Source organism: Euprymna scolopes, chromosome 11, assembly GCF_053919585.1.
Source record: "Euprymna scolopes isolate OS-2025 chromosome 11, ASM5391958v1, whole genome shotgun sequence".
Classification (NCBI taxonomy): Eukaryota; Metazoa; Mollusca; class Cephalopoda; order Sepiida; family Sepiolidae; genus Euprymna; species Euprymna scolopes.
This window is the reverse complement of record NC_136492.1, coordinates 18,433,675-18,461,174: the sequence shown is the minus strand read 5'-3', so window position 1 is coordinate 18,461,174 and position 27,500 is coordinate 18,433,675. Positions and strand designations below refer to the sequence as shown.

Sequence of the window (27,500 nt, the reverse complement as noted above, 5' to 3'; positions counted from 1 at the left end):
CTGGCCTTTCGTACTGACGCTCAACTCTACTTGTTGTATACAAATATTTTTAGATTCTTTGCAGCTAATTCATTTGAATATTGTTTACAATCGTCCTCTCGTGCACAGAACTAAAAAAAATAAAAAATTAACATTCCAGCACTCCTCAATCAGACTGTTACAGGATTTGAACGAATTATTGGTCAAATTGAATGTAAATATAGACATTAATTCATTTACCTAAAATTGTACCCCCCCCCCGACATACATAAAAAATATTTGAGGAAGGGAAATTCTCGAAACATTAATATATACTAGCGGGACCTGTGGAAATTCCACAGCAGCATTTTTCATATGCAATATATTGTTGCTGGGAATGCTGTGAGCGTTCTGTTTAGCATGAATGAAGGCAAAATCATATTCTACTTTTTTATTAAAACTGCATCGCACCCTAACTAAAATAACTTTGATATATTTCCTGGGATGATTATTTCATTACAAACACACCGGTCAATTAACTCACATTTTATCATTTTTCATAATTATTGAATATGTTACTATGTTCGACAATAATTTTTCATAATTTCAACCCACATTATCGCTCCTCCCTTTACTAAAATATTAAATTTGATACATTGTATTGGCTGATTATTTTATTAAAAAAAACAACTATCAATTAACTCACATTTCATCATTTTTAATAATTCTTGGATATGGTACTAATTTGGGCAATTTTTCATCATTTAAACTCACCATATCGCACACCTTACTAAAATAATAACTTTGATATATTGTCTAGGCTGATATTTCATTACAAACACACATCAATCAACTCACATTTCATTATTTTTAGTAATTCTTGGATATGTTCCTAATTTCGACAATATTTTTTTATAATTTAAGCCAACATTGTCGCCCAACCTTACTAAAATAATAACTTTGATACATTTGCTGGGCTTTTTATTTCATTACAAACACTAATCAATTAACCTCCATTTCATCATTTTTCATAATTCTTGGGTATGTTACTAATTTCGACAATCACTTTTCATAATTTATACCCATATTATCGCCCCCCTCCTTAATAAAATAATAACTTTGAAATATTGTCTGGGCTTATTATTTTATTACAAACACACTAATGAAATCACATTTAATCATTTTTCATAATTTTTGGATATGATACTTATTTCAATAATTTCATAATTTTAACCCCCATTTTCGCCTATCCCTCTTTACTAAATAGTAACTTTGATATATTGTCTAGGCTGATTATTTCCTTACAAACACACCAATCAATTATCTAATATTTCGTCATTTTTTCGTAATTCTTGGATATGTTACTAATTTCGACAATAATTTTTCATAATTTAAGACCTCCTTATCTCCTTCCCCTTTACTTATATAATAACTTTGATATATTATCTAGGTAGATTATTTTATTATAAACACACAAATCAATTAAATCACATTTCGTCACTTTTCGTAATTCTTGGATATGTTACTAATTTCGACACTAATTTTATATAATTAAAACCATCCTCGCCGCCCTCTCTTACTAAAAAATTACTTGATATATTGTCTGGGCTGATTATTTCATAAAAACACAACTATCAATTAACTCACATTTTGTCATTTTTCATAATTCTTGAATATGTTATTAATGTCGACAATCATTTTTCACCATTTTAACCCACATCATCGCCCCATTTACTAAAATAATAACTTTGATATATTGTCTGGACTGATTATTTCATTGCAAACATACTAATGCATTAAATAACATATTACATTTTTCATAATTCTTGAATATGTTACTAATTTCGACAATTATTTTTCATAATTTAAACCATCCTTATCGCCCTCTCTTACTAACATAATTACTTTGATATATTTCCTGGGCTGATTATTTTATTATAAACACACAATCGATTAACTCACATTTAATCGTTGTTCATAATCCTGGATATGTTACTAATTTCGACAATAATTTTTATGATTAAAAACCCACATTATGCCTCTCCCTCCTACTTATATAATATATTTGATATATTGTCTGGGCTTATATCATTACAAACACACCAATCAAGTAACTCACATTTCATCATTTTTCATAATTCTTGGATATGTTACTAATTTCGACAATAATTTTCATAACTTTAATCCACTATGTCGCTTCCCCTTACTTAAATAATAACTTTGATATATTGCCTGGGCTGATTATTTCATTACAAACAAATCAATCAATTCTGGGTATTCTCATAGTATATATGTTTCACCTATCTTATCCAATCCCGGGTGACACCACATATTCTGCTAATATATATCGTTCACCTATCTCATTTGATCCCGGGCGACGCTAGGTATTTTGCTACTATATAGTAGCAAAATACCCACCTATCTCATTCAATACTAAGCGACGCTTTCTTTTCTGATAGTATATATTTGCACATCTCATTCAATCGCGGGACTGACTTCATATCCTCCACCCCACTGTTGAAAATATACATTAAATAAAGTAATGTTTTAATTGTAAACTGTTTCAGCCATTTCCGGGACCGACTTTATATCCCCACCCCACTGCTAAAAATATATATGAAATAATGTAATGTCTAAATAGTAAACTGTTTCAGCCATTTCTGGAACTGACTTATAATCCTCAACCCACTGTTGAAGATATACATGAAATAAAGTAATGTATAAATCGTAAACTTTTTCAGCCATTTCCAGGAACAAAACGTAAATGGTTGCAGCCATTTCCGGAACCGACTTCATATTTCCCACCCCAATGTTAAAAATATGCATTAAATAAAGTAATGTGTAATGTGTGAACGGTTTCACCCATTTTTGGGACTGATTTAATATCCCCCAACCCACAGTTAAAAATATACATGAAATAAAGTAATGTTTAAATCGTAAACGGTTTGAGTAATTTCCGGGACTGACTTCATATCCCGTAACCCACTGCTTAAAATATACTTGAAATAATGTTTAAATCATAAACTGTTTCAGCAGCTTTTCAAAAGTAATACATAAAAACATTAACACAGGGATTAGGCAACCATTGCTTCAACAAATTTCTGAGTGTCGTATCAGTTTCAGTTTCAGCATTCCAGTGATTTAAATCCCCCCCCTTTTTTGGTCTTGGTTAATGGAGGAAAATCCTTGATTACTGATACAATTTTTATTTTTGTTATTGACCAGAGTGCCCCTTTTGGGGAGCTTGTTTCCTCTTAAATTTATAATCGACCTCATGTCCAATTCCGCCCTTGTGGGGAGGCAAGTAAAAAAAAAAAAAAATAAAAAAAAATAATCAGAACGGACAGTTTCCAGGGCATTTTATAATTAATCAGAAGTGACATTTCCAGGGCATTTTATAATTAAATCAGAAGTTACTTTTTTAATATTAAAACTTTGTTACATTAAACATAGTACCTATTCACAATGCCTCCCCACAGGGCAGATTTAGACACCAGGGTCGTTTTTTAATGTGGAGAAAAAATTGTCTTAGTCATAAAGGATTTCCACTGAGAGAGAAGAAATTGAAATGTAGCACCTGAAGAACAGATACTACACTTTGATCTTAGCCAAATGGCCAAGAAAGACAAATCATTTTTATTAGCTTTGCCTCAACAGCGACACCAATTTTTTTTTTTAATATTTCAAGGGTGACAAGGTTTGCACAGCATGATAACGGACGGAGCGATAAGCGTAATAATATATAATGATAATTTTATTAAATATATTATACGGAACTTCCATACAACGACATTATGTCAATTAAGATTGTAATATAAAAAAAAAGAAAAATTTAAAAAAAAAAAGGTGAAAACTTAAAAAATCATTTCACTTTTTGTCTTAATTTGCTTCAGTTTGTCTTTATCCATGGCACAGTGGATACAGGCGTTGAATAGCAGTTTTAATCCTACCCAAAGCAGGCCAGAGGATTAATTGGCCAAAGCGTGGTGAGAGACAACAGCTATGGAAGGCAGTAATTACTGAGGATACAGTTAAGAGATTCAGCATTCCTATCCTGTTGCGGTTAATCACCTGACGAAGGCCAGAGGAATAGTTGGATGAAACGTCGTGAAACAATTACTACACAGATGAGGGTAACAGTCTACAAGTATCTCAAAGGATTCCAATAATTAAATAATGTTATAGTATATCTTTTTTGGTTTATTGGTCTTACTGGATTCCATGACAAGAATTCACCTAGTCTGGTGGAGTATCCAGCTTAGTGTTGATACTTGAAGCAACATCACTTAGAGATGTGCACGATTCCTAGTAAAAGCCAGTGTGTGTTAGCCATACCGAGGGGATCTTATTGGAGATGGGAATACTATGTGATTTTGAATATTTATTCAGGGTTTACTTCTAAGGAAAAGTATCCTCATATTAGGTTGTTCTGACAAAATCCTGTATAAAGAGACCTTAGACACTTGAGCAGAGTGTCTAGTAGGCATTCAAGTTCTCTTCATATATACATATACGTGTGTGCGTGGGGGGTATAAATATAATGGAAGAATAACTGTTTAGCTCCATCTGTATAGTGGTAGACCATGACTCATTTAGATGCACTGATATGTAGATGTGGTCAAGGACAAAAATTATCACGAAGACATCAGTATGCGTAAACTCTTCCCTTAATAGCCTGTGCATGAAGAATCTAGGCCAAGTCGCCCCAATTTTTGTTCTTCCTTTTGTCGTATCTTTGCTTAAAAGATAATACAACCGAGGAAAAGGAAGAGGTAATAGTTTACTTTGACCATAGACTCAAGGTCAAGTTAATATAGTTTGATCCTCAACAAAAGTGCTCTCAGTCATTTCAATCGAAGATAAGGCATGTAAGGAGCATATGTTCACACCAGCAGGACTTACTGATAAAACAAGTGGTTTGTTATTGGCCTAATGCATAATGTTGCAGACTATGGAAATAGCAATGCTAGTTAAAATGATAAAAGAAAAGAAAAAATTCTATTATTAACAACTAGCAATTCAGCCCCGTTTTGTTCGGGCCCTATGCATGGTTCATAACTATATATATATATATATATATATATATATATATATTAAAAAGTTTGGCTCCTGTCCAGGTAATCCACATCTAAAATTTCAAGTGTTTACACCCAAAATTGGCAGAGGAGTTTAGTAGAGACCACAAAGGTCAACTCTTTCAACTTTGACTTCTTGGCAGCTAAATTTTCACCCCAAAAGCTGATTAAAAAGCTTGCTGCATGTCTGAATACCCTTTATGTAAAATCTTAATTGTTCAGACCCAAAATTGGCTGAATAGTTTGCTAGAGACCGCAAAAGTCAAATCTTGAATTTTGACCCCTTGGCAACTAAATTTTCGGTCAAAAAACTGATTAAAAAGCTTGCCCTACGTCTGAATATAATTTTATGTAAAATTTCAGATGTTTAAACCAAAAATTGGCTGAGTAATTTGGTAGACCGCAGAGGTAAATCTTTTTTTTTTTTTTTACTTTGACCCCAATTTTAACCCCTTAACATTTATTTTGGGGGCAAATCAAATTCAAAAGTTTCATCCATGTCCAAGTAACCTACATCTAAAATTTCAAGTATTTAGATCCCAAATTGGTGGAAGAGTTTGGTAGAGTTTTCAAAAATCAAATCGTTGAACTTTGACAGCCAAAATTTCTAGCTGAAAACCGATTAAAAAGATTTTTCTAAATCTCAACACCCCTTATGTTAAATCTTGAGACTGAAAATTGACAGAGTAGTTTGGTAGGGAAATGTACACACACAGAAAATTTCACTTTTCTAGATATATAGATTCACTACTTATCAAAAGTAAAAGCCATTCGAGGATAATAGTTAATGAGATGTTATGATTGTCAGTTAAATAATGAGGAATATTATGAGAGGATTGAAAACTGAATGGAATAGATAACATTTGATATTTTATTTTCCTCTTTTAGTAGTTAGAGGGGTTAGGTCGGGGTTAAATTGAAAAGTTGCTGGACTAAGATTAGCACATGCTGGCCAACAAAAAAAAAAAAAATGTCTGAACATTCCAGTTGACGTTCCCTAGTAGTAGGGACATCTCAGGCGATTAGCAATAAATTACTCTTAAAGTTAAAGCTTGGAAGAATTATACCAAGAGAATACAAAAGCAGTGAAGAATGTTTTAATAAAAAAAAAAAGTCACCAAGGTCAAGAGCCACTCGAAGATAAGGGTTAATGTGGTGGATAAATTATCAGTTGAATGATAAAGAATATTACAAAAGGATTGAAATGATGAACTAAGTTTGATTACTTATGAGGACGATTTATGACAAAAATTTGTTGACATTGGATTTGAAGACGACCATCTTGCAGGGAAGCTGTTAGATATTTGCTTTGGCCAGTTGTTCAAAATACGTTTGTCCAGTCTATATAAATGTTAACATTTACTTTTGACACTGGTACAAATATATACACACATTGACAGTGAAGTAAAAATCACAACACAGCTGATCTACAAAAAAATATATTGCTTTTATTACACACCAAAAAATCAGCTTTTGATTATAAATTATTACTGTTTGGACATTTCTGAAAGGCGTGTGAGGTGGGGTACATGGTTGTGTTGGATGTTGGGCAGTGAAAAAAATGATGACAAACCTTGCTCTCTCACTGACAGACTTTTCTTTGTGACGATTTTATTTATAAAAACATTTTCCTATTGTTTCAACCTTTGACCGATATCTGTTCACATATTTCTGGGTCAAATTATGAATTCCGTTAGACAGTGGTGGAAAGTCCCACATTTTTCACATGGAATCCATTTGTGTGAGTGCAACACGGTGAATATTTTTTCTTCCGAAGGTTGCCTGCCAATATCTAACAAAACAAGTTTATGGCAACTTGTTTAACAGTATTTATCATGGAATCAAAGAGCCAGCACCTAAAAAATAGAGCACTCTGGCCTACTGAGCAGCTTCATCTGCATTCCTCGGTAGAGGCGTTTCAGATGAATAGCAGTAAACGAACCCCTTCTCAGAGAGAGAAGGTAAAGCCTGGTTGGTTGTTTTACGGCATATCAACCCTTTTCAGGTTATTTAATGCCGAATCCAGTGATTCGGAAGAAAATTTTTTTAATAGAATATATTTGTTTGTTTTTTTTTTCAAGTCGGTTTCTATTTAATCCATAGTTGGGACCCTAACAGGTACTACCACTCTGGGTCAGAGTGGACCTGGGAGCAATGGCAATTAAGGGGTGGCTCCACACTCCCCCAAAGCCCGCAAACTGGAGCCTCACCATCGGATATAGTTTAAGGTCATATCTAGGACCGGTAAAGCCTAGGATGCTGGACCTAGGACTGCACACCACCATACCTCAGCCCAACAGAAAAAAGGCCACCTTTCTCAAATAGGCAAGGTTCTGTTGGACTGATTGTCAAAGACCTATCCTTGACTTGATATGAAAATCTCTACTCTCTGGCTGAGATCTGGGAAGTTCCTAGAAAGAAACTGTTCATGGAAATTCTGTTTAAAGCTAGGTACATGGAAAAGTATTTTGAAGTTGTGGTAGAATGACTAGCTTTTGTCAAGGTCTTACAAAGCGAAACTAGAGATTGAAGCTCAGTCGAGTCGCTTTTCACGGAAATGATAGAGCAAAGAAAGGCTGGCAATGATTAGGTATTTAACTGGTTTATATACAAAGTTATTAAGCCTCAGTTAATGTTTTTAATACTAAGATTTGTTGACATTTGATTTCAAGACGACCATGTTGTAACCTGCAGGGAAGCAAGTTTGTAGCAACTTGTTTCACAAATGCGGAGTTCCCAGAAGGAAACTGTTGATGAAAATTCTGTTTGATACTATGTACATAAAGGAAAAAATTCTTTGAAGTTGTGGTGAGAGGAGAAGTTCTTGTGAGGGTCGTACAAAAACAAAATTTTAAATAAAGAAGATTTTAAATAAAGAAGATTTTAAATAAAGAAGATTTTAAATAAGAAGATTTTAAATAAGAAGATTTTAAATAAAGAAGATTTTAAATAAAGAAGATTTTAAATAAGAAGATTTTAAATAAATAAGATTTTAAATAAGATTTTATGTTTTGTCAAGCACTTTTCATGGAAATAATAGAGCAGAAAAAAACTAGAAACGTTTACTATGTGAAATTTTTAAAAAATTTTTAAATAGAAGCCCCCCCCCCCCACCCTCGATAATTTTTTTTCTTACGGAGATCATTAATGAATTAAAACGATCCCCGGTTTTAACCTACCGTATATACTAGCGTATAAGTCGAATTTCTAAGAGACGATTTTAAGGTATTTTTTGGTGGGTAGATTTGAGACTAGGCTAGAATCGCCCTCATTCCGAATATTCTTACCAAGAAAAGAAATAAAAAGTAAAGAAAAAAAAGAAAATAATGAAAAGGAAAAACAGAAGTGAAAAAAGGTTGACTTATACACAAGTATATATATGGTAATTTGTTCTAAAAAGCTGTTCTACAACCAAATCATATTTTTGCATTAAAAATAATGAGATTAACGAGTTGCCAAGCACAAAAGGAATGCTTATTTATCCATTTTTTTTTTTAAATGGTCACCACTCAATTTTTCTAGAAGAAACCTAGATTAGTTAAACAACCCCCCCCCCTCAAAAAAAAAAAAAAAACAAAAAAACTCAATTTAATTCTTATATACATATTATCTCTTCTCTATCTCTTATAACAAAACTAGCCTGGGAGCCCGGCGTTGTCCAGGTGTTTGTAGGTGTGTTGAGCAAAAAAAAGGTGGTAGAAAGCAGGCAGGCTCGAACCCGCAAAGTAGCAAAAAAAAAAAAAAAAAAAAAAAAAAAAAAAAAGTGACACGTTAGCTATTGCGCCCATTACCAAACCGGAAGTGACAGATTTAAATTAAGGCTAGACAATCGAAAAGTGTGTGTGTGTGTATATATATATATATATATATATATATATATATATATATATATGATTTGTTTTTTTTTTGTTTTTTTTTTTCAAACGATAGATTCGGTTGGTATTGGCGTCGCCTCGAAGCTCGATTTTATGTTTATTTTAGAAAGTCGCCCATAATTTGTTTGGATGTATATATAGCATTTTTTAAAAATTTATTTTTATTATTTTTTATAATTATAATTTTATTATTTTTAAAACAGTAATCTACGTACACGCGTGTTTTGAGTTAATTACCTCTCATCAGTGTAGCTCAACTGTTTCTAGGGATTGCGCGAGCCTTTTCTAGTCTCGCACAAAAACACGAGTTCACATTTCAAGCCATATTACTTGTCATATACATACGCGCACACAAACATATGTGCCCACGTCCACACACACATATTCACGTTCGCGTACATACACTCACATTCACGTATACACACACACACACGCTAACGTACGCACATACACGCATGCATAGACAACGTCACTTCCCCTTTCAAAGGAAATCCACACATGCGCAAAAGACCACCAGAAACGACTATAAAAGCAAGAGACAAGCTGTTTCCAGCCTTTGTTCAGACCAGCTTCCTAGCTGGACGGTCTACGGACCGACAGCGTGCCTTTTCGGCATGCACACGTGTACCTCACACCACTTGCTACTATGTGGGACAAAAAGCTAACAGACCCTACGTACACTTTATGCGCTTTCTCTCTCCATGAACTGGATTGACATTCTCACTATCTCCCCTTCGGCTTTGGTCCATCAACACAGACATGTGCGCGACTCTCTACTGAGCTTAACCCTCTCTTTCTACAGGCCGGCTTGCCACTTCGCATTTCTCTATTGCATTCCCCTTTCCTTCCACGCGCGTCGTCGTCAACGGCCGAATGAACACGTGTACACCCAAGACTTTCATTTCTCAACAGAAAATAAACGGCATGTTTATTTTATTCCAGCATTTGAGTTTTTTTGTCTCCTTCATTCAATTTGTTTCATTATTTTTTCTTGTAGCGAGTTAGGGTATTTATATCCTGGCCCGCAACAGGATCGAACTTCAGACTATGTTTCCACAGTCTGGTGCCTTAACCGTTAGGCCACGAACCCTAGCTGAATTTACTGTTTATTTTTATCACTTATAAATTTAGATTTGTTGTTTTGTTTGTTTTTTTTCAAACAATCGATTCAGTTAATATTGGTTTCGCCTTGAAGCTCAATTTTTTGTTTATTTATTTTAGAAAGTCACCCATAATTTGTTTGGACGTATATATAACATTTTTTTTTATTTATTTTTAAAACAGTAATCTACGTACACGCGTGTTTTGAGTTAATTAACTCCTCAGTGTAGCTCAACTGTTTCTAGGGATATATATATATATATATATATATATATATACATACAAACGCTGTATAGTTTAAAACACTTATTCAATATAAAAACAAAACTACTAGTAGGGAAACCGACGTTGCCCAGGATTGGACGATCAACAAACGTTTCACACTCCCATATTTTTATTATCGAAATCGGTGAAATCACTCGTTTTTCAATCAATCGTCTGCTCTAGTTGTGGACCCATCATGGTGCACCAGGAGGAAGCTTCACATACCTTCCCAAAGTGACTTAATCCACAATATATTGTAGTCGCCATTGCACTGTAGAGAACCTACTGTTGATTTTATAAAATTATTTTTTTTTATATATATAATCCCTTGAATTTAAGTTTTTAAAATGAAAAAGTCGAGTATCATAGTGTGATTGTGCTTTAAACATAAACATTCATTTCGAATGTGCCCCTGTTATAGCAAAGAACTTACTGTTGATTTTATATGTTGAGCCTTTTGGCTTGTGTGGTAATAAAATTTCTCGAATGCACTCGTGATGTTAGGCTGTATAAGTTGTTAACTTTGGGCAAAAGTCACCTCTTCCTTCTTTCATTGGATTATTTTGATTATCCATTATTAATACTTATCAAAGGCATTCCGATACAAAACCTATTAAGGGCAAAGCCAGTAAAAAAGTATCTGTGTGAAATTTTATAAAAATTGGCCCAGCCGTTTTAGAGTCCATAAGGAATGAACTCGCACACAATAGTAGAAATATATAATATATATATATATATATATATATATATATATATATATATATATATATATATATATATATAAATTCTGAATTTAGGAAAACTCGTCTCGGGAAAACTCGTCCCCTTTCGCTAGGTAGGAAAACTGGTCCCTTATTGAATAAATATCGATTGAAAACACATTTTATGATCGTTCTTGAAGGAGATATTGCTTTTTAAAATAGACTATAGCCTCCCCCTCCCATAGTATTTAAAAAAAATATATTTTTATTTGTTTAATGTTTTTTTTTTTTGTTTTTTAAATAAAATCGATTGTCCGTTTTCTACCTAACTGGCTAAGTTCTTAGTGGTTTCACTTATTTTAAAGCGTTTATTATGTTCATACAAAGTTAATTACAATTTATTTGGTTCTTATTTTAACGATGTTTTTTTGAGTCATAAAAATAATAATAAAAAACAAAACAAAAAAATTAAAAACTGAGAACGTTACTTTTTTGTTTTGTTTTTTTAATTATGATAGTTTTTTGTTATGTTTTCGTTTTCTCTCATACCAAATGCACTCATGCGTTATTTAAAATTATAATTCCATCAATTATCCACATTTATTGTCGTCTTGTCAAATTTTGCAAAAATTAACTAATAAATTAAAAGCGAAATATATTTTTGGCGCGAGAGATGCCATGTGCTAACAATCTCTCGTTAACTCATTTTTAATTTTTTTAATTTTTACTTCAAAATTCTAAAATCAATCATTCAGAGAAAAAGTAATCACTAAATAAATTTATTAATCAATTTTATTGAAAACTCCGCTATCGTTTATCAAGAATCTTTTTAATTTCATTTTTTGTTGGTTGTTTTTCGGAGGGAGATATAGTTTTACCCCCCCCTCTCTAAATTATATTTTAAAAAAGATTAAAATTTGGGTTTGTATTACTGTACACATAGATTCGAAAAAGTAGTTAAAAAACAAACAAATATATAACAAATAAATGTTATCAAAGGCAAGATAAGTTACTTTTCTACCAAACTGGATATAATTCTCGTGTTTTTATTCAATTTAACATGTTTATTCAGCTCGAAAAACATGCAGTGTTTACCGATGTATTGGAAAATTCAAAATGGCGACCAACTCTCTCTTAAACACGGTAAGTTCGGGAAAAGGTGTTATAAATAATAAACTAGACAAAATACTGTTAGAAATTCGCTCAATATATATTACCGTGACATAGGTTGACATATATTCGGTGTTATTTTAATAGTATTTTGTCTAGTTTATTATTTATAACACCTTTTCCCGAACTTACCGTGTTTAAGAGAGAGTCGGCCGCCATTTTGAATTGTCCAATACATCGGTCAACGCTGTATGTTTTTCGAGCTGAATAAACATGTTACATTGAATAAAAACACAAAAAATATATCCAGTTTGGTAGGAAAGTAACTTATCTTGCCTTTGATAACATTTATTTGTTATATATTTGTTTTTTGACAACTTTTTCGAATCTATGTGTACAGTAATACAAACCCGTTTTCTGTGGGTTTTTTTCTTTACCGAATAAACGATTCCAAATAAATTAAACAACACACAACATAGTCGGCGAAGTAGAAAAATCGATTTTACCCTTTTATAACAACAGTAAATAAGTAAATTCTTTTTATATTTGTATAAAAATATATGCGGTCTCGTTTATGAACATAACGCTTTAAAATAAGTGAAACCACTAAGAACTTAGCCAGCTAGGTAGAAAACGGACACTTAAAAAATCGATTTTATTTAAAAAAAAAAAAAAAAAAAAACATTAAACAGGTAAAAAATTTTTTTTTAAATATTATGGGGGGGGGGGCTATAGTCTATTTAAAAAAAAACAATATCTCCTTCAAGAACGATCATAAAATGTGTTTTCAATCGATATTTATTCAATAAGAGACGAGTTTTCCGGGCACCAAAATTCTACCTGAATTTTTTAAGGTTTAAGACTATATTTGATGCATGTTTTGACCATTTTACAACATTTTGTAATAAAAAATTTTAGGAGATATTAAAAAAAAAATAAATAAATAAATAAATAAAATAAAACTTAGATCAATTTAAAACCCAGGGTAGCAACCACGGTGCCCGGAAAACTCGTCCCGGGAAAACTCGTCTCGGGAAAACTCGTCCCCTTTCGCTAGGTAGGAAAACTGGTCCCTTATTGAATAAATATCGATTGAAAACACATTTTATGATCGTTCTTGAAGGAGAAATTGTTTTTTTAAATAGACTATAGCCCCCCCCATAATATTAAAAAAAATTTTTTTTACTTGTTTGATGTTTTTTTTTTTTTTTTTTTTTAAATAAAATCGATTTTCTAAGTGTCCGTTTTCTACCTAACTGGCTAAGTTCTTAGTGGTTTCACTTATTTTAAAGATTTTATTATGTTCATAAACGAGACCGCATATTTTTTATATTAATATAAAAAGAATTTACTTATTTACTGTTGTTATAAAAGGGTAAAATCGATTTGGGTTTGTATTACTGTACACATAGATTCGAAAAAATTGTCAAAAAACAAATATATAACAAATAAATGTTATCAAAGGCAAGATAAGTTACTTTCCTACCAAACTGGATATATTTTTCGTGTTTTTATTCAATGTAACATGTTTATTCAGCTCGAAAAACATACAGTGTTTACCGATGTATTGGACAATTCAAAATAGCGGCCGACTCTCTCTTAAACACAGTAAGTTCGGGAATAGGTGTTATAAATAATAAACTAGACAAAATACTATTAAAAAAAAAACACCGAATATATGTCAACCTATGTCACGGTAATATATATTGAGCGAATTTCTAACAGTATTTTGTCTAGTTTATTATTTTTCGAATCTATGTGTACAGTAATACAAACCAAAATTTTAATATTTTTTTAAATATAATTTAGAGAGGGGGGTATATCTCCCTCGGAAAAACAACTAACAAAAAATGAAATTAAAAAGAATCTTGATAAACGACAGCGGATTTTTTCAATAAAATTGATTAATAAATTTATTTAGTGATTACTTTTTCTCTGAATGATTGATTTTAGAATTTTTAAGTAAAAATTAAAAAAATTAAAAATGAGTTAACGAGAGATTGTTAGCACATGGCATCTCTCGCGCCAAAAAAATATTTCGCTTTTGATTTATTAGTTAATTTTTGCAAAATTTGACAGGACGACAATAAATGTTGATAATTGATAGAATTATAATTTTAAATAACGCATGAGTGCATTGGATGAGAGAAAACGAAAACATAAAACAAAAAACTATCATAATTAAAAAAACAAAACAAAAAAGTAACGCTCCCAGTTTTTAATTTTTTTGTTTTGTTTTTTTATTATTGTTTTTATGACTCCAAAAAACATCGTTAAAATAAGAACCAAAAAGTTTTTAAATTAACTTTGTATGAACATAATAAACGCTTTAAAATAAGTGAAACCACTAAGAACTTAGCCAGTTAGGTAGAAAAAAAAAACAAAAAAAAACATTAAACAAATAAAAATATTTTTTAATATTATGGGGGGGGGCTATAGTCTATTTTAAAAAGCAATATCTCCTTCAAGAACGGTCATAAAATGTGTTTTCAATCGATATTTATTCAATACGGGACCAGTTTTCCTACCTAGCGAAAGGGGACGAGTTTTCCGGAGACGAGTTTTCCGGAGACGAGTTTTCCGGAGACGAGTTTTCCCGAGACGAGTTTTCCCGGGACGAGTTTTCCTAAAATCAGCAACCACAGAACTTAACGTTTCATCAGACAGTATACTCTGATTGCCGTCAGCGTGGTTTTGGATTTCTGGCTTAAATTGTTCCAGTTCTAAGACGTTCATGAACTGAGGTTTGACTGTCTGAAGAAAATCATGAACACATAATTCCTTCCAGAATATCAGAGGGAGGCTAATACATGCTACACTTTGCCCAAGGATGACCTGGAACTTTGTCAGGCAGAGATGTTCATTTCCCTAAAGCAGCCATTCTTAACCTTTCCTCTCTATCAATGACCCCTTGGCTTTATGTATTTATTTATTCTCGATATATATATAAAAAAAAAAGGCCAGTTACTTTACTGGAATCAAGGTTTTTGATTAGCTTGGCAACATCACGTATAGATATTTGTATGTTGCATAGTATTTTCAGATACACGAGGAAATACTGGACGTTAGCGGCCTTGGTCGTAAAGGGTAAAATTAGTTTCAAGATCTTAGTGCCTCGTATTTCCAAACGGCCACCCATCCAGTACTGATCAGGCTAAATGCCGCTTAACGTCAGTGAACTAATGAGAACTGGTGTATCAAAATGATTATGCCGTATATTATATACAAGAAATTTGAATTAAGAATAACCAGTTAGGGATAAACACATTTAGGAAAGCACAAGAGAAAGATAAAATAAAAATTACAGAAGTATGGCTTCCCTAACGATTTATTTTTAACAATAAAAATTTTATAAAGTTCGATCAACAAATGGCTTTTAAAGAAAAAAAAAAAAAAGAGTAAAAAACTTTTCCAACATGAAAACAATTTCAACACGTTAACATTAAAAGATCATACAAAACAAAGTTAATTAAAAATATGAGATTATGTAAAAAAACAACATTTTTTTGAATTGTTATTTTTCATTAAAATGTTTTCCATTTTTAAACGTATAGAACGAATTAGAGTTAACTCCCTTGATCTATTGCATGCCAACCGAGTTAGTTTCTTTGATTATGATTAGTATTAGAAAATACCAGAACAAAATTATCCATTAAATTCTTTTTCTTCTTACAACAAATGGAAGTGGCTGCGGAGATGTGATTAAAAACGTGGACTGACGACCTGTGTATGCCAAGATCGAACCCAGTCCATTCCATAGCATTACTTTTACTGTGAATGTTGGCAACCTTCACACAGTCCCGTTATATAAAAAATTTAGGAAACTTAAGTGAATTGAGCCAAAGTTATACCATGCTGATGCATAAGAATTTATATTTCAATATGACAGATCAACAAATAAAAAAAAAAAATTAAAAAAAACAATAAATAAAACTTAAATGTACATCAACTTTAAAATAAAAGTTTGAACAGTAGTAAAAGAATAATTTACTGAAAATTTGAAATTTAAAAATACAAATTCCAGAGCGCGATAAGACACACCCAAAAGAAGTCAGGTTACATCGGGTATTTAGCAGAAGCCAAAAAAAATAAATAAATAAAAAAATAAATATGTAACAAATAAATGTTACCAAAGGCAAGATAAGTTACTCTTCTAGCTACTGGCATAAGTTGTGTTTTAACATTTTAAAACTTATTTGGTTTGAAAAACAAGTAGCATTGAGTTGGGGAGTTATACTGAAAACATGGCCAACAAGAACATGCTGTCTTCGGAGTATCAATAATGACCCAAAAGTTCAAAAATAAGAAAACACTGATAGAAATTTACCCAATAAATGTCAAAGTGATACTTATTGCATGGATTTATATCAGTATTGTGTTTATTTTTTGACTTTTGAATCATTATTGACACTCTGAAGACAGCATGTTCTTGTCGGCCATGTTGTTGACAAAGATTGAGGTTGAAAAAAAGAAAAATGTTGTCTGTACTTTCCTTTCTTATTTGGTTAAAAAATTGAAGTTTAAATAAAACGTTTATTTAAATAATAAAAGAATCTTCACTTTGATTGTTAAATCGTTATATTTTTAAATTTAATTTGGATTTTTCTGTTCTCATTTAAACTGTTTTTCTCAACTTTTTGTCTAATGTAACGTCTGACCTCCTTCAGGTGCATCTTGTCACACTCTGGAATCTATATGGAAATAGCTTTCTCTCGTTCCATCAACCATGACTGGGCAAATATTTTAATTTTATAACTAATATTCTTAGTATTGCCCTGTACTGAGGATTGAACCTAAAACCTTCAGAAGACTGTCAGAGCTGATTATAACTTAGTACTTTCATCTGTTGTGCCACTAGCCCTTGAACGTGCATTGGCTGAATCTTTGTGAGAATACTATTTACCAATCCGCATCTAAAAAAAAAAAAAAAAATCTGAAACATTTAATTTAAATCTAACAGCCATATTTTGTCAGCCCATTGGTTGTCAAAGGAAAATCGCACACCATAAAATTGAATTTTTATTCTGAACAGACGAAAAATTCCCATTTCTGCCATATCACCATTCTGTACAAAATGAAAAAATATGACTCAAACACAAATTCGCAAGACTCTTTCATCGAAACAACTAGGCACACCCTCCACATCTCCCACAGGCCCAGTCTCAATAACCCACTGGATAATAAATAGCATGCAACAACATACCTAGCCACAGACTTAACAGACTCCCTATCACAAAAGGAGAATGAACTACTTACCATCGGCTCTAAATTTATCACAACTGAAGCACCAAACTTAACATGGAAATGCAATTCTGCAGAACGGCATACCACCTTGAATGGTTGCCTTCGATCACATAGGACAACAATGCCACCAAATTCCCTGTATACCAAATAGATCATCCACTACACTCACTACCGAACAATTGCAAAGTAGATCTCAAACTTACATGCCTCATTCCCATTTCTGCCATTGTGTGTGTGTGTGTGTGTGTGTTTTTTTTTTTTTTTTTTTTTTTTTTTTTGGGGTGTTGTTTTCAGCGATATTTGAAGACTTTTCATTTTAATGGAATTTCACTTTGGTTGTATTTTCATTTGATGACAATGCTCTAATCATAGATTTTTGGGTACTTGTACAGTTTAATTAAGACATTAAAAAATGAAAATATCGAAAAAAAAAAAAAAAAGGTTATATTGTACGTATCTGTTATGGAATGAAGTTCTCCGAAAAAAAAAATTTCACTCAACTTCAAGTTTTCTTTTTTTTTTTTTTTTAATAGCGAAAAAACAATTTCTTACGATACCAAACCAAAGGTTCGATTTTTCGGAAGAAAAGCTAGTAATAAAGATGGGGAGGGAGTGTCGGCGCTTTACATGGAGTTATCTCTGCGTGGCATGTTAAAAAATTTCCATAATGGCTGACTTCAATGCGCTCTCATAAAAACGTGTTTTTCCGCTGTAAAAAAAAAAAAAAAAAAAAAAAATACTCGATCACATTAAATGAAATTTTTTTCAGAGATCTTCAGTCCAAAACGGATACGTACAATATAACCTTTCTTCGATATTTCCATTTTTTAATTTCTTGATTAAACTGTACAAGTGCCGATTTTTGTTTAATAATTCAATTGGCTTCAAATTTGTTTTCATTTTCCTGAAAACTCATATATTCTTTTTTTTTTTTTTTTATTCAATTTTCACCCCAAACAAGGCACAGTGCCACTTTGAAGCAGGGGGCTACTATCAGGGACTTAATTAGCAGGGTCATTATGAAGAGAGACGAGTAGAAAGATGTTTGTTAACATTACACTTGAATTTCTGCATATCAGTGCAGTTGGGAAAGCAGAATCCCGGAAAGGTGTTCCAAAGACCCGCAGTTCTGGGGAAGAAACTATCGGAGTAAAAGGCTTTCTTGCACCTAGGGATCTCTGCTGTAAATGGATGAGACTTGGTAACTTGTCGGGTTTGTCGGGGGTAGTTACGTCGGGGAGGTACAAGTGTTTGCAGTTCGTCAGAGAATTCACCATTAAAGTATTTGTAGAACAGGCAGAGGGATGCAACATCTCATCGATGGGACAGAGGCTGAAGCTTAGATGACAGTTCAGGACCTATCAGGTTGGCGACTCTCTTTTGAACCCTGTCCAGGAGCGAGAGACAAGTAGCAGATGCACCAGCCCAGATGTGATAACAGTACTCCATACATGGGCGAATGGTGGCCTTATAGAGGTATAGGATACTGTCAGGCGTAAGTAGTTTTCTAGCACGGTAGAGGGAGCCAACCTTCCTTGCAGCAGCCTTAGCAATGCTCTCAATGTATCTATTCCAGTTCATAAGCATTAATCCCCCTTTGCAGATCCCTTTTTTCTCAAGAGTTTCTTTCAGACTACAATACTACACTACACTACATTACTACACTACATTACTACACTACACTACTACACTGGCAGGGGTTTCTGGTGCTAATCCTCAATCTACTTTAGCTGCCTTCCTTTCGGGTCTATTGGCATATTTTCTTATCTTAAAAAGAGTTTTTGAGCATCACCAGTAGGAATTATTGCCTTTCTTCTCTCTAAATCTAGAATTGAATAATGCAAGAAAATAAAAAGAAACAGAAAAACAATAAAAACGAGAAAAATAAAAAAGGAAGGAAATAAAGCTGAAAGTTAAACTAAGAAAATAAAAGGGGTAGATGAGTGGATCGACTAGACTAAGAATTGAGAGGGAGAAGAAAAAAACAGGGAAAAAAAAGAGAACTAGAAAAAAAAGAAACAGGGAAAAACAAAGGAAAAGAACTAGAAAAGAAAAAGAAACGGAAAAAACAAAGGAAAAGAAGAACTAGAAAAGAAAAAGAAACAGGAAAAAACAAAGAACTAGAAAAGAAAAAGAAACAGGAAAAAACAAAGAACTAGAAAAAAAAAGAAACAGGAAAAAAACAAAGGAAAAGAACTAGAAAAGAAAAAGAAACAGGAAAAAACAAAGGAAAAGAACTAGAAAAGAAAAAGAAACAGGAAAAAACAAAGGAAAAGGACTAGAAAAGAAAAAGAAACGGAAAAAACAAAGGAAAAGAACTAGAAAAGAAAAAGAAACAGGAAAAAACAAAGGAAAAGAACTAGAAAAAAAAAGAAACAGGGAAAAAACAAAGGAAAAGAACTAGAAAAAAAAGAAACAGGGAAAAACAAAGGAAAAGAACTAGAAAAGAAAAAGAAATAGGAAAAAACAAAGGAAAAGAACTAGAAAAGAAAAAGAAACAGGGAAAAAAGGAAAAGAACTAGAAAAAAAAACAGGGAATAAACAAAGGAAAAGAACTAGAAAAGAAAAAAAAAAAGAAACAGGGAAAAAACAAAGGAAAAGAACTAGAAAAGAAACAGGAAAAAACAAAGGAAAAGAACTAGAAAAGAAAAAGAAACAGGGAAAAAACAAAGGAAAAGAACTAGAAAAGAAAAAGAAACAGGGGAAAAAACAAAGGAAAAGAACTAGAAAAGAAAAAGAAACAGGAAAAAACAAAGGAAAGGGAACTAGAAAAAGAAACGGAAAAAAAAGGAAAGGGAACTAGAAAAGAAAAAGAAACAGGGGAAAAAAAATAAAGGAGAAGAGAACTAGAAAAGAAAAAGAAACGGGAAAAAATAAAGGAGAAGAGAACTAGAAAAGAAAAAGAAACAGGGGAAAAAATAAAGGAAAAGAAAACTAGAAAAGAAAAAGAAACAGGAAAAAAAAAACAAAGGAAAAGAAAACTAGAAAAGAAAAAGAAACAGGAAAAAAAACAAAGGAAAAGAAAACTAGAAAAGAAAAAGAAACAGGAAAAAAAAAACAAAGGAAAAGAAAAAGAAACAGGAAAAAAACAAAGGAAAAGAAAACTAGAAAAGAAAAAGAAACAGGAAAAAAAAACAAAGGAAAAGAAAACTAGAAAAGAAAAAGAAACAGGAAAAAAAAACAAAGGAAAAGAAAACTAGAAAAGAAAAAGAAACAGGAAAAAAAAACAAAGGAAAAGAAAAAGAAACAGGAAAAAAACAAAGGAAAAGAAAACTAGAAAAGAAAAAGAAACAGGAAAAAAAACAAAGGAAAAGAAAACTAGAAAAGAAAAAGAAACAGGAAAAAAAAACAAAGGAAAAGAAAACTAGAAAAGAAAAAGAAACAGGAAAAAAAAACAAAGGAAAAGAAAACTAGAAAAGAAAAAGAAACAGGAAAAAAAACAAAGGAAAAGAAAACTAGAAAAGAAAAAGAAACAGGAAAAAAAACAAAGGAAAAGAAAACTAGAAAAGAAAAAGAAACAGGAAAAAAAAACAAAGGAAAAGAAAACTAGAAAAGAAAAAGAAACAGGAAAAAAAACAAAGGAAAAGAAAACAAAGGAAAAGAGACTAGAAAAGAAAAAAAAGCAAAAGCAAAGAAAACGAGGCTAGAAATTAAATGTAGAACTAAAAAATAAAAAGCTGTTAAAAATCTTAACTATACAGAAAATTCTGAAGAGTATAGAAAATTTTTTCTTACAAATTTAAATCTATTTTTGAGAATACTCAAAAATTTTAAAACCATTGCTTTTTTTTTTATAAAAGATTTACCAACTAAAATATTACAGAAAGTTTGACGTTTTAATTAAAGAATTGTCTTAGAAAGAGAAAATCCAGATATTTTCTAAAATTATTAAAAATGCTTCTGAAGTTAAAAATTAAAATACATGACATCATATATTATAATCAGAGAGGCGGTAGCACTCTATATAGGGATGGCCCATACACGCCTATATACGCCTACAAAACAAAACTATCCAAATCTCAACTAAAATCAACTTATAAGTTTCAAAAAGCACATATTCTTACAGAGAAGCGTCTTACGAATCCAGCGAGTGTCAGAAGTCGGTTAAAATGTCAAAAAAGAGCAAAAAAAAAAAAAGGGTACAAAAATGGCCAATTGTTCTTCTTTCTTCTTTCTTTTGAGACGATGTATCTCGGTGTACGAACGGTCTCTGACAACAGTTCAAGCATCAATCGACTGCTCTTTACACGGAGAAGTGCAGTGACCCATCACTTTTTAGCTAACTCCATAATTAAATAAGATTACGTGTAATAACAAGTTTTAAACACTATATACCCAATGTAGACAGACCACTTCGAACACGGAACTTCTCTCAAAAGGGACAGCTCCAAATAATACACCGGATGCTCGCAGACGTTCCAGTTTGCCAGTGGCCTATATTTCTTGGACGCTGAATATTTGAGGTGAACGTTAAGGTTTTTTCTTTAAACAGTAACCCACCAGCGTCAATGAAACCACGAAATCTTTATCTCAGTTGATCAAAATTGTTATAAGAGTAACCTATCAGCAAGTACGACGTCAAAAAACAATGTTATAAAAACAAATAATTCTTCAGATTTTGGACTGTAAAATATGTACAAAATGTCAATGCTGTGACCAGGATTCGAACCTAGGTTAGCATGGCCACAACGTGGGGTCCTAACCTCTAGACGATCACGGCTAACACTGACGTCTGTCGCTCTTGGCAGAAAGACACATGACTACTGTCAAACTATTGAAAAAGAAGGAGGAAACTTGAAATTCTCACGCATGCGCAAAAATACACTATAGCAGCCATTGTTAAATGCAGCTGAATCTCTTCGCTCGCTAAGAAAAGTAGATCAGACCAGTTCTTCTAAGAACTCACCAAACGCCAAAGGAAATGTTAAATTAACCGCAAAAGAAACTGCAAGAAAGTCATCTTCTAAGAACTCACTGGAAGCTGACCAAAAAGAATCAAAATCCAAGCCCTAGCCACAAAAATAACTAGATATTGTAGCTACTATACATAATCTACTAATAAAAACAAGTAAGTTTTCTAAAATAAACTACAATAAATTAACCAAGTAACCTCACACTGTCACTGATTAGGACTTCATATAAAGATAACAACTACACTATTGGTGTATATACCGTTCCACACTTTAACTATTGGTGACGGGGCAGTATCTCAATTCTACGAGAGTTGTCTTGCTATAAGATAAGTGATATTATAGTAAGATGCACATAAGTGTTATATGTTTACATTTAATAAAAAATGCCAAAGTCAGCACGTAGTAAAAAAGCTCAGAGAAATATAGACTATGAAAAAAACAAAGTCAAGGTATTATCTGAGCAAAAAGAATACTATCAGAAAAATGCTGAAATAATAAAAATTAAGTATCATGCAAATCCTGAGGCAAAGAAGGCTGCCTCACGTGCTGACTCAAAAGCACGGTATAACAGGGATCCCGAGGGGGAAAAAGCTGCCTCATGCACAAACTATTATAAATATAAATATCAAAAACTGCCAAATCTTTGCCAAAACGCCAAAGAATGAACCAAGAAAAATTTAATAGTGAAGGTATGAACATTTTAGAACTTTATAATACTCTAACTATTTTATCAGAGAGGCGGTAGCACTCTCTATGTAATATAGAACCGATGGAGGACCAAGAGGCAACTCCTAAGGCCCAAAACCCAAAGAGCTAAAACCCAGCATGAAGCGACCTGCTACTAATGGAGGCGGCAATGAGCCGCCTCCTAAAAAAGACAATACTATCATGAATGTAAGTTTAAAAATACTAATTAACAAGAATAAAAAAGCATTGGAAATGCAAAAGGATATAGGGATGGTATGCCAAAAAGTATACAAACAAGATAGCTATGAATGGCTAGGCACATGGAAATAGAATTGCATCCAAAGTATAACCCTATAGCTTTTTACAACCGTAATGATGGCACGGAATGAAGATTGGAGAAAAGCTATAGGGCTATACTTTGGATGCAATTCTATTTCCATGTGCCTAGCCATTCATAGCTATCTTGTTTGTATACTTTTTGGCATACCATCCCTATATCCTTTTGCATTTCCAATGCTTTTTTATTCTTGTTATATTAAATAAGGAAGAAATATTTATTAAAAAGTTAATATGGTAGTAACATTTAATCAAAGACATTAGTTATAGTCAGCTAGCGTCTCCCCTAGTTTTCTGCATGGCGCTACCAGATCTGGTGAAGAGGCAAAACAGTACCTTTGTTTTTTTTTTTTTTGTTATTCAGTAGTTGTATTTTGAAGCGATTTATTGAAATCGCTAATATAAAGGGCAAAAATCTGTTTAAATGTATGTATGTATTTATTAATGTACAGCATAATTACGTTGACACACCAGTTTTCGTCAGATCATCGAAGTTAAGCAACGTTGAGCCTTGCTAGTACCAGATGAGTGACCATTTGGGGATTTTAGGTGCTGTATGGGCTCTCCGCTTGGCATTGTTTCCAGTCGTCCTGAACCTCCACTTGTCACTGGTATTTAACAATGTTGACTCAGGATATGTGTGGTTGGAGATTGCGCAACTCTTGCCACAAAAATTTCATGCACAGACACCTTTACAGTGGGTATCCATAGTCTGTCAAGATTAAAGGAAGCCCCCCCCCCTTTTTTTTTTTTAAATGTTTCGCTAAAACTTTTGTCAGAGGTGACGGATTTTCACAAGATTGGTATCATTTTGAAGCTCGACCCTTCGGACGACAAATATCGAAAAATTGGCCAAAACCATTAATTCCTTCACCCTCAACTAGGCATTTTCTACAGGGAGGGGTAGCAAAAAAAAAAATCGTTCCTTCATGACAATTTAGCCAAACACGCATGCGCAAGAAACGTTCTTTCTTAAATTAGTTTAAATATATATATAAAAAAATCTAATTTGGCTCATACGATCATAAACTAGTCAGTATAGTAGCAGCGTCGTTATCTTAAGATAGCACGTTCAAGCCTAGGTATCAGATATATTTTATTTTTGATTTTTAAAGTTTTAATATTGAAACAAGGTTATTTATGCCATTTTTCGTTTTTTTTTGTTTTTTTTAATTTTTTCCATCACGTTCGCTGTTTTTTTTTTTTGTTTTTTTTTTTTGCTTTTCCGATTTTTTTTTATAGAGGTTTTAACATCGTTCGTTTTTTTTACTTTGCCTCACATTTGCAGTTTTTTTTTTTTTTTTAAACAAAAAACACACCGGTTCTCGTCAGATCACCAAAGTTAAGCAACGCTAATGTAAACAGGGTTATTACGTTCGCTTATTCTTTATTTTCCATTTTGTTTTGACTTAAACCCCCCTCCCCCACACACACACACCCTTCCAAACACCCGGAAAACGCCGGGTACCCCCGCTAGTAAAATATAAAATAGAACTATAAAAATTTTTTTTTAGGTTTATGGAAGGTAGAACAATCCATAGATGTAATGGCTAGACTCACGTATAATGGTGGAAACGGCCATGCAGTTTCACTTTATTGAATATATGTGTGTTTATGTGTGTCATCATATCTATCTATTATATAAGTAAAGGACATTAAAAATATACAAAAAAAAAAAAAATAAATAAATAAAATTATACAGATAAAAATAACACTATCTTTATTTGCACTTTTTATAACAAAATCAGTGAAAATAAAGACTAATTATTTTTTATCTGATTCATTTTGTTGTTTTTGATTGTATACTTTTCAATAATCTATTTCAAGAGGTTAAAGTAGTTTTCTTGAAGCATTATTTAATGTGTATATAAACGAAATTTAGGTTTATAGAAGGCAGAACAATACAGATATGTAACAGACTCCTACTGAAATAACATGGTTTTAATGGTGGAACTGGCCATACAGTTTCACTTTATTGAATCCATACATGTGTATATATGTGCAATCATATTTATATAATATTCTACATATATGTTCTTACTTGCGTCAGACAGTTGGGTAGCATATTCGTGATGCTATATATTCCTCAGGTGTGTGACTTTCAAACGTGTTTGATAGATCTTACTGTAGATCGAGCTATTTTGCAGAATTCGGAAATGATTTTATTTGTTTCAAATGTGTTAGCATTCAATATTTAATTTTATTATTTATCTTTGCAGTCTTCACTAATCATTATTTTTTTTTTTATTTTACTTATTTATAACTCATTTTTACTCAACAGTATAAGAGACATGCATCTGCCCATATGCTTCCAACTACTTAAATTAAAGACATCCAGAAACTTCATACACAAGTTCTAGATAAAAAAACAACATTTACACCACCTGCTACACCAGCATAAACATCACTACTATCACATCTGAACTCAGCATACCTGAAGAATATAAGACAGCCACGACGATAGACCACTGCTATCACACACAGAATGGAAAAATAAGACTCTAACACAAATTCGCAGGACTCTCATTGAAACAACTAGGCACATCCTCCACAGACCCAGTGTAAATAACCCACTGCATAACAAACAGCATGCAACAACATACCTAGTCACCGACTTAACAGACTCTCCATCACAAGAGGAAGAAGAACTACTTACCCTTGGTCCTAAATTTATCACAAACCAAAAGGATAAGGACATGACCAAACTCAACATGGAAATGCAATTCTGCAGAACGGCATACAACCTTAAAAATGGTTGGCTGACTTCGATCACACCACACAAGACAACAACGCCACCAAATTCCCTGTATACCACTGCACTCAACACCAAACAATCACAAATTAGATCTCAAACTTACACGGCTCAAATGGAACATATTCTCCATTATTCAACAAGAAGGAACAAATATGAGACCCAATTCTACAACAAAAACAAGCCACACTCAGAAATCTAAGAGACAAGGACCTCATCTTTCCAACCTCTGACAAAGCATAGGAATTCTGTATTATCTCGCGTGTCAGATATGGCACTAGGTTATTCACCCATCTCAACAACAAACTATACACACCAGTTTCCAATAAATGAACAAATTGAATGTCAAGTCAACACAGCCTGGGCTGAAATTTGTAAAAGGAGAAACATCCTAGTAGCCATAGACACAACCTCACTACAAGAAACAGTAAGCTTCCTACTTTCTATCACCTTATAAAGACCAACATCATAAAATTCTATGAAATTCTCTGGTTCGTTTCCCACCTGTTAAAACCCTTGCTTCCAACTTTTCCCAAACACATCAGCAGCTCAGATGAAGTCATCTACAGGTTATGTATACTATCACTAGAACGATTCAAGCATGGTAGGTATGCTTTCAGCATCGACATCATTGCCCTCTACACATCTGTCCCTGGCCACCGGGCAGTAGACATAATTACCGACTGAATTTCCTCCATTTACCTCTATTGCTTTAGTCTTAATGATACGGACATACATGATCTCCTACAAATAATAGATGACACATACTTTACATACAAACAAAACGCATACAAGCAAATAATGGGACTGCCCATGGGATCAAGCCTCTTGGGACTGCTTGCTATCGCATTCATGAACAAATTAGAATGACATGCCCTCAACTCCTGCTAGTCCTACATCTTTACAAAATACGTAGAGGACATCCTCATTCTGGCACTATCCTAGGAGGAGACGAACTCAATCTTCAACACATTTAACACAGATCCACACTGAGTTCACTATTGAGCACTGACAGTGCTTGATCACTGGCACTGCTAGATTTCAGCCTGAACATCTCAGATGAAGTAAAATAAATACGAAATTCTACAGGAAACCCGCCTATAGAGACATCTTCACACACTAAAGATCAGCCCTCCCTTATAAGGTTAAAATAGGCAGAGAACGAGCTTACATGCATCTGCAATAAACGTAACAATTTCGCCAGATACAATGGATACTATTCCAACTATTAGTAACTTCGGCAAACCACAAAAACATGCATCATGCTCTATCCAACACTTGATCCGATTCCTGAAGCTGCCACACTTAAAGGACAGGATAACAGCTATCCATAAAGCTATGCATAGGGAGGGTCTCGACATACAGCTTATGCAGACAGGGCTCACACTGCGGCAACACCTAACCAAATGCAACACATCAATACATCATGCACGCTAGTGAACTGCCACATGAAGACCAACAATTTATGTCATCACACTAATATT

The 27,500-nt window shown here is 32.9% G+C and overlaps 1 protein-coding gene and 1 pseudogene across 2 annotated transcripts in view; both read right to left on the bottom strand.

The window, feature by feature from the left end:
• The window catches only part of LOC145287782 (monocarboxylate transporter 10-like), a 200,581-nt gene that overhangs the window by 22,866 nt on the left and 150,215 nt on the right, over positions 1-27,500 (bottom strand). The window lies entirely within an intron of this gene.
• On the bottom strand, positions 3,465-3,587 carry LOC145288380 (U2 spliceosomal RNA; annotated as a pseudogene).